Source organism: Triticum urartu, chromosome 3A (genome assembly GCF_056163025.1).
Source record: "Triticum urartu cultivar PI428250 chromosome 3A, HENAU_Tu73, whole genome shotgun sequence".
Classification (NCBI taxonomy): domain Eukaryota; kingdom Viridiplantae; phylum Streptophyta; class Magnoliopsida; order Poales; family Poaceae; genus Triticum; species Triticum urartu.
In genome coordinates this window covers 257,918,370-257,930,692 of record NC_141875.1, presented here as the reverse complement: position 1 = coordinate 257,930,692, position 12,323 = coordinate 257,918,370, and positions in this window count along the sequence as shown.

The window sequence follows — 12,323 nt, the reverse complement described above, 5'->3', positions numbered from 1 at the left end:
CAATTGTGCGTCGCCATGAGGAGTTCATGCTGGCCGAGGTAATGCCCATCCCCCCTCCTGATCAGATTGGGGTTGCTAGGGAGGAAGTCGTCCAATGGCTACAAGCTCATGGGATTTTGGTGAGGTCTGCTCAACCTTGGATTAGATCGGTGGGTCTTTTTGAGTTACGGGATGCTGCTGTCAGATTTTCACTTCTTCAGATGCCGCCTCAGCCCCTGGGTAATGATCGTTTTGTTCGGTTTATGAAGCATGATGAGGGGGAATCTTTTAGAGGTGTTCAGGGTTTCCGACAGGGTTTGCTTATGTTTTTGGGGATTCCGCTTGATCTTCGCAATGAGAATGGTCTTCAGGAAGCAGTTAACACCTTTGGGAAGTTTCATCATTGGATTAGTGAGGACCCATATCTTGTGCGCTCCTTGGTCTTTGCATCTTTCCCCGAGGATATTCTTGTGCCCAGGGATGTGGTGTTCATGGAGTATGCAGCCTGGGGTGGTGCCAGAGTGTCTTGGACGGCGCCATTGTACATTCTGGGTGCCAATTTCGCCGAACAAATGCCCCAAGATGAGGACTGGATGCCCATCAATGGCAACCCTCATCCGCTGCCTGGAGTGCCCTTTCCAGAAATGCCCCCTTTTGTCCTGCCTCCATTCCCTGCTTTGGGATGGAACGATGTGCCACCACCGCCGCCTGCTCCTGCCCATGATCAAGAGGACAACTGGGGCAACTGGGATGAGCCTGCTGTGGAACCAGTTGTGGAGGACCAAGAGTCCATGGTTTTCAATGTTTCGGCACAACAAAGCTCTACTCAGCCAAGTTCAGACGTGCAGCTTCAGGAGCCGCCTGCATTTATTGGTAGAACTGCAACGGAAACCCGAAGTAACCCGGAGAACATTGCCAAGGACGTGGAAGATGCTAGCAATTGGGCGATCGTGGTTTATCAACCCCCAGTTATTGATGTTCAGGCCCTTGCTCAACCTGTATTTAAGGTTCCTTTTGGACCCCCTCTGCCTCCTGAAATGATATGGAAGCGTTCTTTTGAGAATTTGCTGAATGCACCAGTGGTGTTTGAGGTGCCGAAGCCTCTAATGCTTAAGCCCTTGTCGCCAGTCAAGAGAAGATGGAGCCTTGCTTTTCAGCCTGATGATCTTCCTTTGCTGACGTGGAACGAGCCGGAGCTGGTTAGACCTGTGGCAAGAGCTCTTTTTGCAGATGACACGGGTGAAGCTATGCCTGCTGTTGTCCCCCCTCCACCTATGTGCGCAAGACCAAGGAGACCTCGTAAAACTCTGGCGCCAACACCTCTGGTTGAAACGTCTGTTCGCAGATGTACCAGAAGCTCGGCCCAGCGTGATGGGTTTAAGCCCACTTTCCATGAGCTGGTGCTACAGCCCAAGAAGAAGAAGCCCAAGGCTAAGCCCATTGCTGCTGAGAGGCCCAGCACCACTGCATATGGAGATGTCCCTCCTCCCACTCCTGTCAGTCATCTGCAAGCTCTTGGCAAGGAGTTAGACATTGATGCAGCTCTGCTCACCGAGGATGCACTTATGGTGGACCCTTCTGCCGCAACCAACCAAGCTCCTAATGCATAGTGTGCTATCCAAATGCTGGGTTTTGCAAGCCCCAAAATTTGCTCCCTGCATGTCTTTACTTTCTGAATTTTGGATATGTAATAATGTTGGTTCAGAACTTGATGTGGCTTTTGGACATATGGCATTGTGTGCTGTGTGGTTTGGAGACCTGTTTATGATCTTTATCTATGAATTCTCAATGTAAAAGCTGGAATGTCTTTTCTGGAATGTCAGGGGTTTGAACTCTGAAACTAGGCAAAGAGCTGTCAGGCAAAAGATCGATGAAAGTCACTGTGCAATTGCATGTTTGCAGGAAACTAAATGTGCTTCTTTTGACTCCAGATCAGTTAAAAGTTTTTGTCCTAAAAGATTTGACAGTTTTGCTTTTGCTCCTTCTTTGGGGGCCTCTGGTGGAATCATAGTTGTTTGGAACTCCTCTGTTCTTGAGGGGACCTTATTGGAAATTCAACAATTTGCAGTAGTAGTTGAGTTTGTCTCCAGACAAAATAATGAGAGGTGGACTCTTGTTGCTGTTTATGGTCCTTGTCAGGGGGAAGCTAGGGATAATTTTGTTACTTGGTTGTACCACCTGAATATTCCAGTGGATGAAAATTGGCTGCTCCTGGGGGATTTCAATTTTATGCGCTCGCTGGATAACAGAAATTTCCCTGGAGGGGACCTGAATGACATGTTTATCTTCAATGAAATTATAGGTCACTTGGGCCTTTTGGAATTGCCCATCAAAGGTAGATCATACACTTGGTCTAATATGCAGGATACTCCCCTCCTTGAGCAGCTAGATTGGTTTTTCACTTCTGTTGATTGGATATCTGACTATCCCATGACTGAGGTGACGCCCCTTGCAAAGACTGCATCTGACCATGTGCCATGTGTGGTTTCCATCAAAACTTCTATCCCCAAGTCTAACATTTTTAGATTTGAGAACTACTGGTTAGAGCTTGAGGGTTTCATGGACTGTGTTGCCTCTTCATGGCAAAGAACTTCTAGAAAGGGACATATCACAGCTAGAATAGCTGACAAGTTCAAATCCCTGCGAATGTGTCTCAAAAGATGGCAGATGAACATCTCCAAACTGAAAATGCTTGTTTGTAAATGTAATAAGGTTATTCTGTTACTGGATGAACTTGAGGAGCTCAGACCATTGTACAGGCATGAATCTAATTTTCGAAGAGTGGTTAAAAATCATGTGGAAAAGTAACTTCACCTTCAATGGCTTTATTGGAAAAAGAGATGTACTATCAAATATATTAAAGTGGGTGGAGAAAACACCAAGTTCTTTCATGCTATGGCTACTGAGAGGCATAGAAGGAACTCTATTGCTAGCTTAAAGCTACCTGATGGCACTGTGGTATCTGATCACTCTCAAATGGAGGGTATTATATGAAATTGTTTTAAAAATAGAATGGGCTCTTCAAGGGGCATCCACATGGGCTTTGATCTCTCCTCTTTAATTGTTCCAGTGGAGGGTTTGGATGTTCTCACTAAGCCTTTTGAGAAAGAGGAAATGGACAAGATTGTCAAACATATGCCAGTTGATAAAGCCCCGGGTCCAGATGGTTTTAATGGTCTTTTCTTCAAAAGGTGCTGGCACATTATCTCTCCAGATTTTTATGAACTGGCACAGGATTTTTATGATGGTTCTGCTCATCTAGAGAACATCAATGATTCATATATCACTTTGGTGCCTAAGAAACACTCACCTGAGGAGGTGGGGGACTTCAGACCTATTTCTTTAACAGGAATGGGTCTTAAGTTCCTTTCCAAAATGGCTGCCAATAGGTTCCAAGAGGTAATAATACAGTGTATCCACAAAAACCAGTATGGATTTATAAAAAGCAGAACTATTCAGGACTGTATTGGATGGACTTTTGAGTACTTACACCAGTGTCATCAGTCCAAGAGGCCAATTGTCATACTTAAATTGGACTTTGAGAAGGCATTTGATTCTCTTGAGCATGAGGCAATTGTCCAAATCTTGAGATATAAGGGCTTCAATGAAAAGTGGATTCTTTGGATGAAACAGCTTTTGTCTACAGGTACATCATCTGTTCTGCTAAATGGTGTTCCTGGTAGGAAATTCATATGTAAAAAGGGTGTTAGGCAGGGAGATCCAGTCTCTCCCCTGCTATTTATCTTAGCAGCTGACCTATTGCAGACTGTAATTAATGACATGTTCAGAAGGGGCATACTTCATCTCCCAATACCTTGTCATGACTAGGACTATCCTGTGATTCAGTATGCTGATGATACCTTGATCATCTTGCTTGCTAACAAGGCACAGTTAATTGCTTTGAAGGACATGTTAAAGGTCTTCTCTGGGTCTACTGGGCTTGATGTGAATTATCATAAATCCTTTATCATTCCCATCAATGTGGACACTGCTGTCATGGCAGATTTAGCTGCTGCTTTTGGATGTCAAATTGGGAAAATGCCTTTCACATACCTTGGACTGCCAGAAGGTACTACTAGGCCTAAAATGGTGGACTTCATGCCTCTGGTGGACTGCATGGAGAGAAGAATGACAGCTAGCTCCTCTTTCTTAAATCAGGGGGAGAGATTACAGTTTCTGAACTCTGCATTATCTTCTATGCCTATCTTCTTTCTTTGTAGTTTGGCTGTCCCGGCTGGCATTCTAAAGCAATTGGAGAGAATTCAGAGACAACGCCTTTCGAGGAAAAATAGGGGTGAACCTGCTCCTTCTCTGGCTGCTTGGGACCTTATTTGCAGGCCAAAAAACAAGGGAGGCCTCGGTATTCTCAACCTGGGTGTTCAAAATGTGGCGCTATTGCTCAAACATGCCAATAACTTCCTCAATAAAAAGAATATACCTTGGGTGTCCTTAGTTTGGGACTCTTACTATCATGGCAGAGTACCCCAAGGAACTTCTGATTGTGGCTCCTTCTGGTGGAAGGATATATGCAAAGTCTTGAAAAACTTTAGGGACTGTTCTTGGGTTCAGATAAATGAAGGAGACACTGCACTAATGTGGTCTGACACTTGGAAGCTTGATGATCAGGACTCTAGGCTTCAGTTCAGATTTCCCAGGCTTTTTTCATATGTTAAAGATCCCTGGATTTCTGTTAAGGATTTCTTGGACTCTCAGGACATGTATCAACACTTCCATCTTCCTTTGTCTAGCCAGGCCTTTGATGAGCTGCTTATTCTTCAATCTCTGTTGGACAACCATGATAGAGTCACTGGGTCCAAGGATATCTGGCTTTGGAATGGCATTGCCAAGGGATACTCTCCGAAGCTCTTTTACTCACATATGTTTGTGTCACAATCTTTCAACCCCCTGACAGTTTGGATCTGGAAGTCCTCTTGCACTATGAAAATAAAGGTTTTTGCTTGGATGCTCATTATGGATAGGCTGAATACCAAAGATATGGTGGAACGGAGGCATTGGCATTTGGAGGATGGAGTAAACTGTGTTCTCTGCCCTTTGCAGACTAGGGAAACAAGAGATCATTTGTTCTTCAATTGCAATTTTAGTGTCAGGATCTGGAACTATTTGCAAATTGATTGGTCCTCAGGTGCCTCGATGAAGGAGCTAGTCATCAATGCAAGCAGGAGTTTTAGGAAACCTTTCTTCACTGAAGTGGTCTTTATAGCTTGCTGGAATATATGGATTGTCAGAAATGCTAAGGTCTTTAGGCATGAGAGAGCTGGATTTAATAAATGGAGAACAGCTTTTCTTCATGATATTGCCCTTATGCAATATAGGGTTAAGCCTGCTTTTAAGGATGATCTCCTTAAATGGATCTCTTTTCTTCCACCTTGATCCGTTTTGTTGTTTTTCCTCCTTTTAGTTTAGCTTGATTACCCCTTGTAATCCCCCTTGTACTTGTTCTTGTCTTGCCTTTGAATAAAGTTTTGATTTGCTGTGGGGGTTTTTCCCTACAGTCCCCAGTCAAAAAAAAAACCAAGAGCATCGAAGGACCAACATGCAGATCAAGAGGACCAAAGTTAAACCAAAGAAGCAAAATGTCACTAGGAGAAAAACCTCCCTTGCCGGGAAGGCGACCTCGAAAAGGACGGGGCCACCCCCGGAAGAAGACGTCCAAGAAGTCCCGGCCTCACCCAACCACTCCGCCACGACCCACGTCGTCAATCAGTGCGGTGTCAAGCAGCAAAGTGACTAAGTGGCAGCCATTCGCCACATGGCGGACTCTTTCTATAGGAAATGCCTTCGGGTGACACCCGTCTTGCGACGTGTCAAGCAGGCTGGCGAGATAGCCCGGCAAGGCTTGCCGGGCACCCAATGACGTGACATTAAGCGGTGCATTTAATGCACCCTATCAGCCTACAGAGTTAGGTATGATAGCACTGTTTGCTATCTTATCAGTGCGTAATTACTACTTTGCCATTGTTAACCCCTTAATCTATAAAAGGAGGCCCATGGAGACTGTAGAAAGGGTTGGAAGGTTGGGCAACTCACACACCCATACGCGCGTAGCCACTGTCGCCCCTGCCGGGCAAGTGTACTACGCCCCAACACCATTCTTCCACCATCAATCCACCAAAGCAGGAGTAGGGTTTTATGCCTCACGGCGGCCTGAACCTAGGTAAAATTGACTGTGTGATCACTATCGTGCTGCCCCGCGCTCGTCTGCTCTTTGTGTAATGCGACGCCCCCCCTGCCGAACCAGCAAGGGGCCCTTGGTCCCATAGGTGGCCGTGGTTTGCCATGAACTAGTCATTGAAACAAAGTGCCACGTCCATGATCCTAGGGGGACAGATTGGTAGGAAAAAACTATCGCTTGTCCCTGACCGCCACTCATAAGGAAGACAATCAATAAATAAATCATGCTGCTTCTTCATCACATAACGGTTCACCATACATGCATGCTATGGGAACCACAAACTTTAACACAAGTATTTCTAGCAATGCACAATTACTCACTAGCATGACTCTAATACCACCATCTTTATATCTCAAAACAATCATAAGGAATCAAACTTCACATAGTATACAATGCACTTATATGAAAGTTTTTATTATATCCCTCTTGGATGCCCATCATATTAGGACTAAATTCATAACCAAAGCAAATTACCATGCTGTTTAGAGAGACTCTCAAAATAATATATCTATCTATACCTACTAATGAAGCAAGGTGCGTTTCTCCAATATTTTCATCCGTTCACCACCGAAAATAATTTTTTGCTATCCGAGGTGGTACTAAATTTTTGTGTGTCTCTCATAGGAAAAGACAAAAAGTTTGTCCAGGATACCGCAACTGGGCCAGGCACAATCCAGCCCAACAAAGCCAACCCAATAATTATCCTCCCCATGCGTTGGTTGGACCTTATCTGTCGCATGTGGCGACAAATAGTTGAATGTAAGCAGAGGTTGCCGAGGACTGGGTTGGCCCGTTTTTGTTTTTCAGTGTTCGGTTTCTGTTTCGTTTTCATTTTCCACTTCTGTATTTTTTTCGTGAAATAAAAATAAAAAAAATAAATTCCGAATTTCAATTTTTGTTCTAATATTCAAAAAATAGCATTAAAGTTTTTTATTCCTGTTTTGAAAAATATTAGAAACTTTTTAAAAATTTTGGTTTCGGAATTTCGTCAACATTTAAAAAATGTTGCAATTAAAAAAATGTTTTAGAATTGTTCGTGATTACTTATAAAATTAATATTTAATAAAATGTTCCATATTCAAAAAAATATTCCTATTTTAGTGAAAAGTTCACAAAAATAAAATAATGTTTGCGTCTAAGAAAACATTTTTAACAAATGTTCGGAGTGTTCCCCTTTTCAACAAAAATGTTAATGTTGTGTGGTATAAATGGTTTATGTTTTCAAAATATTGTTTTTCAATTTCAATTACTATTCCTGTTTCTAATTTTGTTTGTGTTTTTCCAAAGTTTTATGGAATTTTCAAAATAAAAATGTTCACATTTTTTTTAGAACTCTTCGGTCTTTCAAAAAAATTAACGTCCAAGGATATTCGGAAGTTCATATTTCTTTGAATGTTCAAAATAGTAAATAAACAAATCAAATCTGAAGCTATGGTATCTTCATAAATATTTGTGTTGGCCATTGGTTAGAGCGCACGATTGTTCTATCCTGGTTGGATATAAATTTAAAAAATTGTGGACATGTGCCAATAAAAGAGAATATGTTGTTTGACTCTAATTAGGAAAAAAATCATGGATACATGAGCGCTAAAATAATCAAAGAGAATAAACCGTCATAATGAAGGGAGATCCATGCCTAATTATGCTTATGAAACAGGATTTATGCGCTGCAATTAGTAATCCATCCGGTTACGCCATTGTAATAGAGTGGTCGACGCAACCATGTCCCGAAGATCGTCACACACCCACCAAATGAGGAGGCATGCACAACCCCGAGATGGAGGCGGACGTGAAAGAAAAAGGCATGAGTTGGGTGCTCGCCACCACGCTTACCAACCCCACCACTACTAAGATTTCACGGGCCAAACACGTCCAGTGAGAAGACCGCAATTCCTTACTCTGTCGCCTACCGTTGTGGAGACCTTTTTTATGGACACATTGATTATCTTTCCCATTGCTTGTTGTAAATAAAATATCTCTCCCGTTGCATCTCACGGGCATATGTGCTAGTAAAATAAAGCCACTGTCATGCTCTAAAATGATATAAGTGAAGCACTAGAGCAAAATTTCCTAGCTCAAAACATATAAGTGAAGTACATAGAGTATTCTAATAAATCATGATTCATGCGTGTCCTTCTAAAAAGGTGTGTACAGAAAGGATGATTGTGGCAAACTAAAAAGCAAATATTCATATCATACAAGACGCTCCAAGCAAAACAAATATCATGTGGTGAATAAAAATATAGCCTCAAGTAAATTTACCGATAGATGAAGACGAAAGAGGGGATGCCATCTGGGGAATTCCCAAGCTTAGGCTCTTGGTTGTCCCTGACTATTACCTTGGGGTGCCTTGGGCATTCCCAAGCTTAGGCTCTTGCCACTCCTTATTCCATAGTCCATCAAATCTTTACCCAAAACTTGAAAACTTCACAACACAAAACTCAACAGAAAACTCATGAGATCTGTTAGTATAAGAAAATAAAATCACCAATTTTGGTACTATTGTGACCTCATTCTTTATTTATATTGGTGTAGTATCTACTGTATTCAACTTCTCCATGGTTCATACCCCCCGATACTACCCATAGATTCATCAAAATAAGCAAACAACACATAGAAAACAAAATCTGTCAAAAACAGAACAATTCGTATCAATCTGTAAACATTGAATACTTCTGTAACTCCAAAAATTCTGGAAAATAGGAAAATAGAGACAATTTGTATATCAATCTTGTGCAAAAAGAATCAGTATTTTATCGTGCTTCTGTTAAAAATGAGAATTATTTTTCTGGGTGCAAAAGTTTCTGTTTTTCAGCAAGATCAAATCAACTATTCCTATGTGTCTTCAGGAGCGCTTCGCTTTATATAAGAGTTCATCCAGACTTATCCTCTGCTATAAAAAGGACCGAGCCACCTTTCTGCACCTTTGTTACACTTGTTACTTGTTACCCGTTACGAATTATCTTATCACAAAACTATCTGTTACCGATAATTTCAGTGCCTGCAGAAAATACCTTGCTGAAAACCGCTTGTCATTTCCGTCTACTCCTAGTTGGGTTCGACACTCTTACTTATCGAAAGGACTACGATTGATCCCCTGGGTCATCGTGACGCCGACGGGGTTATTAAGATTACATCACATAATTTTTACATCATAGAGCAGATAGTCTTTAAGACAGAAGTTTGAAATCTCACATGAAACCAAACCAAAGAAACACACAAAGCAAATCTATTGATACTCGATGTAATTCTCCCCCTTTTTGTCAACTAGTGTCAAGAAGGTGACGAATAACATGAATAAAGAAGCTGAGAACTTGGCTCACTCGGTGGCATCTCTTAAAGAACTGTCCGAGGAGACTTCTTCTTCGGAAGTAACTGGAGTAGCTTCATCATCCACAACAGCTGATTTTTCTTCAGGAATAACAGCTTGAGGGTGTGAGGATGAAGGCACATTTGGATTAGTCACTTGAGTAACACATGATAGCACATTTCCTTCGGCTGGTTTCTCTGTTGGTGAGGTAGCTTCAGATTCTTCGAGCGGTTTGCGAAGCATAAGATGAAGAAGATCAGTTGTTGGCTCACGAGCAAACAGAGGAGGACTACTGCAATCTCGGAAATCTTCAACAAAAAATCCTTTGTTAATATACTCATAGAGATCTTTGAGATTTACGCTTAGGAGTTGTTTCTCGGTAAAGAATTTTTGAAGTAATTTCCAGAGCCGCTTCTTGTTCTCATCAGCAATCATATGCATGATTTTGGTCATATTGTTGATTGCATTTAGCTCGGAGGCAAGATGTTCTTTTTGTTTGTCGATCCTCAGGAATGTGCTGCAGCAGCAGTTGTTGTGTGCACAAACTCACTTCGAGTTGCGATAGAGGTTGATGAGATATCTGTCGATCGCGTTGAGGCAGACGTGGCCCATCGAATTTCTTGTGATAATCTTGAGGGCTTGACATGGGCACTTTACCCGAAGAAATATTGTCCATGACTTGCAAGGTATGGCGAACTGGAGCAATGAAGCTCTTATGACTAATCTTCGCCAATACTGTGTGTGCATAGCATGATCAACCACTTTTTGGATCCATGGCGCATAAACTTTGAGGCACTTTGGATATTGAGCTGAATCCTTCAAGATACGCAGAAACATGTCCTCAACATCAAAGATATATCGCTTAGAGATTGCATAGATAACATTCCTAAGTACACCAGAGATGGTATTATATGTGTTCTTCCCGGCCAGTGGGCAAATGGTGTAAGTGAGCATGTGATACAGAGTCTGATTCTCGAATGTTAAATGCTCAGGCCTGGGAGGACCATTGTAATTAAGAATCTATTCTTCATCCATAGTGCATCAAAAATTTTCATCTGAAATTGCATCAATGTTGTGTACTCGAATTTCATTGCTACCATGCTCAAAGCGAGGAAAATGAAAATGCGAGGTGAAATCTATTGAAGAGCATTTGATGCGTTTGCCTTCGGTCATCCACTCCATAATCCATTTTGAGCTATCTGATTCATCACCAAAGATGTACAAGGTGGCATAGAACCGAAGGATGATTTCCTTGTTCCAAGGATGATCAAATGCAAATACATTGGTGAGGCAGAAATCTTCTAGATCTTGCAACAACTGATTAAAGCAACCAATATTCTTCATAGCTGGGATGTTTGGGAATTCATGAGGGAATATCTTCCGGCTCTCATATAGGACCCCGAGAGTAATAGATGGCATATTCTTTTGTCCAGAACTGATGTGATTCACAGGTGCGCGACCCATTATACGAACTATCCTGAAAGAATTGGGATTCGTATTCCGATTGAAAAGAAGACCTTTGGCGCCAGCACCTGTCGACAAGAAAGGCATTTCTTCACAAGGATATGGATATTTGAGTTTGCCCTCGATTGAAATCACTTCATCTCCATATACCATGGAGTCAGTATGATGAGCATAGGCAGATTTATGTCCGGGCAGACCAACATCTGAAATTCTTGGTGTTGTGTCGATAGACAACTTCAGTTGAGAAGGAGCATATGCCATGATATTTTGAGCTGCAGAAGCAGTAGGCAATGAAGCAGATTATTTTTCGATATGCACTGAAGGTGGTTGAGATTGCTCTTCGAGAATCTGTTGCTGCTGATCAGTTGGAGGAGCCGAAACATTCGATGTTGCACGAGCTGGAGAAGCTTGAGGTTCAGAGTGAGGGATTTCACCTTCTTCAGAAACAACTTGCTGAGATGGAATATCAGCTCTAACAAGGGAGGCCACAACACTGATTCAGTTGGCCTTGGCGAGGGAGGAATATCTGTGACTTGAGCATTGTGTTGCAAAGGAATATCTGGCCTAGGAGGTTTTTCTTTCTGAGGCTGAGCTTGAGCTTGATTACGTGACTTTTCTGTCATAGCAGGAGGAGCATTTTGCTTCACAATTTTCTTTCGCTGCTTCTTTGTTTGCTCAGTAGGTTGATCGATATGGCCTTTAACTAAATCATTGTAGCCAGTGACATGTGCTTGATACTCATTGCAAATCTTGCGAACTATATCATGCAACCTTCTGTTGTGAATTAGAGTCAAAGCTCGATTGATATCCTTGTAGGAGTCTTCAAGTTGTCTGATGACAAACTTGGAAGAAGTAGTTTTCATTCGACCATCCAGGTCATTAAGTTCGGCAGTGAGGTTGTTGATTTCAATTGAACCTTCTCTCATTTCTTGAAAAACTTCAGTTGCATGTGAAATCACTTCATGAGGGATTGGAAAAGATGCCACTTCACCATCGAATGGATTGTCCACAAACTTATCAAGCTGCTCCATGATGAACACATGATTGTAACAGTGAGGAGCACTAGACGGGGCACTTGGAGAAGGTTGCATTGGAACTTGCTCAGATGGAGGCATAGGAGCCAATGACCGCATCATTGTTGGGGCAAAATTTGTGGCCTTTTCCTTCAGCGCAGTATCTTGAGGAGTAGTTTGCTCGGTGGTTGGATCCTTGATTCTCTTCATTTTTGGCTTTGGATTTGGTTCACCTAGCGTGGAAGTGCCGACAGGAGCATCAACTACCAAATCCTTCAAGTTGATAGCCTCAGGATGAGGAGTTGTATCCAGAAAATCTTTCATGATGACTGTGGTCGGTGGAGTTTTTCTAGCAGCAATTTTC